The sequence below is a fragment of the Podarcis cretensis genome (assembly GCF_951804945.1).
Source record: "Podarcis cretensis genome assembly, chromosome: 13".
Classification (NCBI taxonomy): Eukaryota; Metazoa; Chordata; class Lepidosauria; order Squamata; family Lacertidae; genus Podarcis; species Podarcis cretensis.
In genome coordinates this window covers 47,333,849-47,340,839 of record NC_137182.1, presented here as the reverse complement: position 1 = coordinate 47,340,839, position 6,991 = coordinate 47,333,849, and the positions used below count along the sequence as shown (strand labels likewise).

General features: G+C 45.7%; 1 long non-coding RNA gene across 1 annotated transcript; it reads right to left on the bottom strand.

The window, feature by feature from the left end:
• Window positions 1-4,125: 4,125 nt before the first annotated feature.
• On the bottom strand, window positions 4,126-5,255 carry LOC307202074. Its single transcript, XR_013832804.1, has 2 exons — window positions 5,040-5,255; window positions 4,126-4,553 (listed from the first exon to the last, which is right to left on the bottom strand). It is a non-coding gene; the product is annotated as an uncharacterized lncRNA (long non-coding RNA).
• Window positions 5,256-6,991: the final 1,736 nt, after the last annotated feature.

Genomic DNA, 6,991 nt, shown 5'->3' with positions numbered 1-6,991 from the left:
GCAATGCAATGCAATTGAAGCCCGTGCAGCGCCGTGCCCTGCAACGCACAGAGCAAACTGCAATGCGGGCACACAAAGGTGCTTTCTCCCACTTGCATATTGCAAATGTGGCGCCCATTACATCCCTCGCAGTGAGGTAACCACCAAAAGGACCTAAGTGTCCAGGTAGAGCAATGGGGGAGCATGCAGCTGTCCCATACAGGGACCAATCCTGCAACCTAGGCATTACCGGCACTATGCGCTGACCCAGTGAAACCAATGCTTATAGACCACATGGGGACACTATTCAGGCCGGAAACGCTTCCAGGCCATCAAATTCTAGGGCAAAGCCCTAGGATCACCTGCTAGGCCAGGCATAAATTCCAGTGAAATAGGAGAGTTGAGGTAGCCCACAGCTTGTCCAGGTACCCCTGCTTGCCCTTTTAGAGGGACGCACCCCTTCAAGAAAACCCAAAGTTCTTTTATCACAAATGGGCAGAACTATCCAGCAACAGAATAGGCTAAAAGGAGCAGTTAGTTTTGTTTTGTTATAACAATGGCTAAGAGGGGGATATGAACCCTGTCTCCCAGGTCCTAGTCTTACACTTTAGCCAGTAGGCCACAATGGCTCGTCTCTAATAATAATAATAATAATAATTTATTATTTATACCCCGCCCATCTGGCTGGGCCTCCCCAGCCACTCTGGGCAGCTTCCATAAAAACCAAAAATACAGTAAAATATCACACGTTAAAAACTTCCCTTAACAGGGCTGCCTTAAGATGTCTTCTGAAAATAATAATTTGCCACTATCGGGGCAAAACAAACTTAAAGAAAATAAACTTGTTCGGAAATGGCATAGTTCAAGAGCATATACAGAGTGCTCATAGTCCTTGGAGGCACAGGGAGCCTCTGGGGCCCTCTGTCTGCCTCAGATATACATTAGGAGCAACTGGGCCTGCAAGCAGATACATTCCTATAGCGAGAATGAGTCACGTGGCAGAGACTTAACAAGTAACTGCTACCTGTAGCAGACTTAGGCTTGGAAGTTGATGTGCAGGCCGAATAGGCCTCCCTGTTTCTGCTCTTGAGAATCGCAGTCTCATAGCAATATTAAAGGAAGCCAAATTAGTGCTCCCACCCAAGGCTAGCTTAAAATCTGGCCAAAAGCGCTGCACACACTCAAATTAAAGCCAACCTTTGGGGATACTATAAACGAAAGGGATTCCAGCTAAGCTGGGAACAGCCCTGACTAGCCCCACAATTTCAATGAGAGAAATGGGGGAAACCTTTTGCAAAAGAAAGCCCCTAACGGGGGCTCTTTCCCTATTGGGAAAGGCAAGCCACGGATATAGGGAGAATCTTCCCACAGGATTAAAAAGAAAGGGGAAATAAAGAAATAAAGAAATGTAACCAATGAGAAGATTGTCCAAGTGCTCCATGTGATCCGGTGCAAAATGGCCAAGAGGATGTCCCATCGTCTGGCTCCTATATTTATAGCCTCTGACCCCTCCTCCGAATTGGCAACACTCAAAAATCCCCAGCAACCCAATTAACCCTTTACAGGTTTGGGTTCCACCAAATTTGCCTAGTCATGACACAGTGGCCTGTTCCCCCAACCGCAACACGTGCTCTCTGTTCTGGAGAACACGCTATATCATGGGCTGTCCCCTGAGCCTGCTAGATGACATCACAAGGGATCGTTGCCTTAGGAGAGCGAGAAAAATTCTCAGGGACACTTCACACCCCAGCCAGCACCTCTTTAATCTTCTACCCTCAGGCAGGAGATATAGAAGTATAATCAGTTGTAAAAACAGGCTTAAAAACAGTTTCTATCCTGGGCTGTTAGGCTGCTGAATAGAAAATAATATAGTGCAACTGACTTTGGGGGTTGGTGTGTTGTGCGACAAGCACACAGTGCAATGAGATTGAGTGTTTGAGGGGGGAGGGAGGCTCGGTTAATTTCATTGTATACAGGTTGTACATTGACAATAGAGGTATTATTATTAAGCCATGTCCATGACATGCAGCATAATTTAAGTATTCTTTTGAATGGGGTTGCCATATTTCAAAAAGTAAAAACCAGGACACCCCGGAAGTTGTTCAGCTTTTATTTAGGAAGACCACAAAATAGTTGAGGGTTTTTTTTTTTTAGCAAACCACCAAAATTGTTTTACAAAAATGACAAAAAGGGCAAAAAATAATAATTAATAACCCCACCCAAGAGTATACACATCATTGGATCTGGCACATCAGTTCTTAAGAGAACTGCCTGAAAATCTATCAGTTTGACGTGGTGTGTAAAATTTCAGGAGACTGAATATAAATTCTACTAATCCAGAAGGCTTTTGATTCAGGGCAAAGCTTTGTTTCTCCCTGTGACTTCCTTGACAGCAGGTTTTGTGATTGGCAGGATGTGCCTTTACAGCACTGTGACTCTCTGCGCAGAAGTAGACAAGAGAATCTTCAACTTGAGTGCGGTGCAGAGTTAAAAATGTGACCGTCTCCTTTGTATTCAGGCTCATACTGAAATAGCCATGAGGCTCAGTGGTGGACTTGCTGTTATAGAGCAAGGCCATGAACTGGATCTGTCCACTCGGGTGCTGTTTGTACCATTGCAAGGTACTGGGAGATCCTGAATAGGAGCAATTCAGCTGGGTGGGCTCTCCTGCCTCAGCAGACACAAAGGAGTCCTGGGTTACAGCTTGACCTTGGCCTGAAACACAGGGAGGAGACAGAAAAACCGGGAGAGGCCAGGTCATTTCTCTTATCCTTTAGAAATAGAATTGAACAAAAGGAGAGAGAACTTCATGAAGGGGGAAAATGGAATGAGGCAGAGGAGAGAGGGGGGAAGGAAGGAAGGAAGGAAGGAAGGAAGGAAGGAAGGAAGGAAGGAAGGAAATGGACATAATCTGAAGAACCATTAGCGTAAGATGAACAGCTGCTTATATCTAGGGAACCAAAGGGAAGATCCTGATGCCCATCTCATGTAAGCAAAATGCCCCTAACTGAGCCCTGGACTTTAAGTCATGTCAAGATCCAGAGGTATAAACAATTCACAAGAGAGAGTACCTGCAGAGAGGACCAGGAACAAAACAGCCATCCCTTCTCCAAGAGTCAACATTGTCTTTTCATTTGTGTGCGAGAATGGATAAGTGTGCATCAAGTCAGTCTCACACGGAGCAGAGCTTCTATGACACAGACCACAAACTTGTGGCTTGGTTTTATGCACCTACTTTCAGAGGATCAAAGGGATGTCAGATTTTGCTCCTTTCAAGCAGCCTGAAAGGAAATCTGCATAAGGGAGGAATTTTCTAATTTGGCCCAAAGAATGTACCTCCACTTTCAGAATTTGAGCAGGAGTGGTGGGGAGGGGGCTTCATTTTCAATATTTCATTAAATTTATGAATTGCTGTATTGAATAATAAAGACTGAATAAAATTTATGAATTGCTGTATTGAATAATAAAGACATCATAAACTATCAATTTAAAGTCCGCATCTGCACTAGATTGGGGGAGGGGGGATGTGTGTGCGCGCCCTGCCCTGTTGCGTCCTGGAGAGCGAGTGGGACGGACACAACAGCTCATGACACCCTCCAAACCCCAGAAGCTGGCAGGGCGTTGTGAGAAATGTTCCCCCTCAAATAAACAAACAAAAAAACTGTGCCCCGGGTTACAGCCCCACCCTGACCAACTCTGACTATGCATAAAGGGCTGAATCTGCAATTCTCTTTGGAGTTCCTACAGCAGGGTTTGTTGCCTTCCCCGACTCCTGATGTCTCTAAATGTTTCCTTATCAGTAACATAGCTTTCTTACTCTCTTTAAATCATGCCAAGTATGCTGTTGTCTCCTTTCTGCATAGCAGTTTCTCTTCAAGACCACTTAACGGAACAATATAACTATTTTAGTCTCTACACACTTGGAAGGATTTTTCTTCCCAGGGGGATGAAAAAACAGGCAAAATGTGGAGAACAGAAGATTGGCAAAATAATAGGAAACAAGGGAAACCAAACTGAAAGATTCATATTTCCCTAACACAAATCTCTCTCTCTCTCTCTCTCTCTCTCTCTCTCTCTCTCTCTCTCCATGTCTGTGTGTACGTGTGTGCATGTTCATGTGCATGTGTAATAGATAGAGAGACTTGGTAAGTTCTTTAATATTGGGCTTTGTGAATATTTGTAGGGGAACGTTTTCAGCAGCAAAGTATCACTGAGTAAAGGTGAACATCATAGCTGAAGAAGACCTGAAGTTATTGTCATGAGTCTCTCCCTTCCAGCACCACTGTGCTCTACGCCACAAAAGTAAGTGCCTGAGTCTTGAATCTGAGCACCAGAGAGATGCAGGCGACTTTTCTTTCCCTTCTTCAAGTACTCTGCTGTGAAGCGCCCTTTGGTTTTGTTCTTTTCTTGGGGTGCTATATACAAGAGGAGGGTCGGTGCTCTTCCAGGCTGCTGACGGTACCAAAAATGGGTGCGATATTCATTGGGGTTGCTGCAGATGATGGCAAACAGTCCCCCTTCCTGGATGTTCTGTGATACGGGACTCTGGGTCACTTGGGAATCAGAGCCGCAGACTGCAGGACATTGAAGAAGGTATTAAAAGCATGCTAAAGGTCTGCCTTAATGTACACAGTCAATATTCATTCAGCAATTAGTAGAAGGAAGTCAAGAAATACTGTCAAAACTGCAGTACATGAATTAAAGCACTATCTGCACATTAAATGTAGGGAATGAAAGTGAAACACAATTTTCTTTCCTCTGTCCATTCCTTGCTTTTTAAAAAATGTATGTTTAAATCGATGCAGACAAACTGAAATTTTCATACAAACACTGAGCCACCCTCCCAGATCCATGTTCTTAAAATATGACCAGTGCACAAGGAGTTCTGTTCTCTCTCAGGAAGGAAGGGGAGACAATGAGCATAAGAAAGGACAACAGAAAGGGTCATGACAAGCTGGCTGAATCCCTGAACCAAAGCCTCCTACACGGCAGGCTTCATATTTAATTATTTCCCACTTTGCTTATTTATGTATCTGTTTCCTAAGCTAAGATTTCCTTACCAATAGTCCACTGATATAGGACAAGTAGTCCAAAGAGATGCCTCCACCGAGTTAGCCAAGTTATTGAGGCCATCCTGGAGCCCATGGGCATCTCTCTCCAATTCAATAATGCAGACAAGCACCAAAGTTTGCTCCTTCCCAAGCTCAGTGACTTCTGCAGCCCTTAGTGGTTATCATACCAGAGTCAGAGAAACCTCAGGCAGTAAACGACTGCTTTCTTCTAAGAATGGAAGTACTTTTACGGCCATCTAGTGGTGAGAGGCTGTATAACTTATTTTGGAAGGTTCTCCAAATAGCCCAAACCCAATAGGAATGCCTTATACATTGTCAAACCATAGGTCCAACTGTCTTGGAGTAATAATAATAATAATAATAATAATTTTTTATTTATACCCCGCTCTCCCCAGCCAAGGCCGGGCTCAGAGTGGCTTACAAGCAATAATAAAAACAAGATGAATGATTACAAACTTAAAAACAAAAATAAAATACAACATTAAAATAATGGAACATTAAAATATTAAAATGTAGCCTCATCGCAGGAGGAGAAGGAAAAGAAAAAAAGAGAGAGGGAGGGAGGGAATCAAATTGGCTCCAAGCCAAAGGCCAGGCGGAACAACTCTGTCTTACAGGCCCTGCGGAAAGAAATCAGATCCTGCCGGGCCCTGGTCTCATGAGGCAGAGCGTTCCACCAGGCCGGAGCCAGAGCTGAAAAGGCCCTGGCTCTGGTCGAAGCCAATCTAACTTCCTTAGGGCCCAGGACCACTAGGGTGTTGTTATTTATGGACCTTGAGGCTCTCCGTGGGGCATACCAGGAGAGGTGGTCCAGTAGGTACGAGGGTCCTAGGCCATGAAGGGCTTTAAAGGTCAAAAGCAGCACCTTAAATCTGACCCTGTACTCCACCGGGAGCCAGTGCAGCTTGAAAAGCACTGGGTGAATATGCTCCCATGGCAGAGACCCTGTGAGGAGCCTCGCTGCAGCATTCTGCACCCGCTGGAGTTTCTGGGACAGCTTCAAGGGCAGCCCTGCGTAGAGCGAATTACAGTAGTCAAGCCTGGAGATGTCCGTCGCATGAATCACTGTGGCCAAGTCAGGGCGGGAAAGGTAAGGGACCAACTGCTTGATGCGGCGAAGGTGGAAAAATGTCACCTTGGCTGTTGTGTAACCTGCGCCTCCATGGAAAGGGAGGCATCAAGGATTACACCCAAACTCTTAACGGAAGTCAATGGCACTAAATGGGCCCCCGCAGGAGAAGGGAGTTGGTCCCTCATCCCCATGCCATCCCGACCTAGCCATAGGACCTCTGTCTTCGAATGATTTAGTTTCAATCGGCTCCCACGAAACCATCCAGCCACAGCTTCCAAGCATCTGGTCAGTGTGTTCGGGGTCGAGTCGGTGTGGCCATCCATCAGCAGATAGAGCTGAGTGTCATCAGCATATTGGTTGACAGCCCAGCCCAAAGCTCCGGATAATCTGGGCAAGGGGGCGCATAAAGATGTTAAAAAGCATTGGGGAGAGAATTGCGCCCTGTGGCACTCCACACACCAAGGAGTGGCGTGACGACATTTCCCTCCCTAGTGCCACCCTCTGTCCCCGACCAGAGATAAAAGAGCACAACCAATTACGGGCTATGCCCTGTATCCCCACGTCTGCAAGGCGGTGGTCCAGAAGATCATGATCGACCATGTCAAAGGCAGCTGACACATCTAAAAGGATCAGCAGTCCTGACCCGCCTCGATCCAGTTGTCTACGGAGATCATCTGTTAGGGCAACCAGAGCCGTCTCCGTCCCAAAACCAGGACAGAAACCAGACTGAAATGGATCTAATGCCGATGTTTCCTCCAGAAACCTACCAAGCTGTTCAGCAACCGCTCTCTCAATTACCTTACCCAGGTATGGAAGATTTGAAACTGGGCGGTAATTGGATAGGTCTAAGAGATCTAATGAAGTTTTT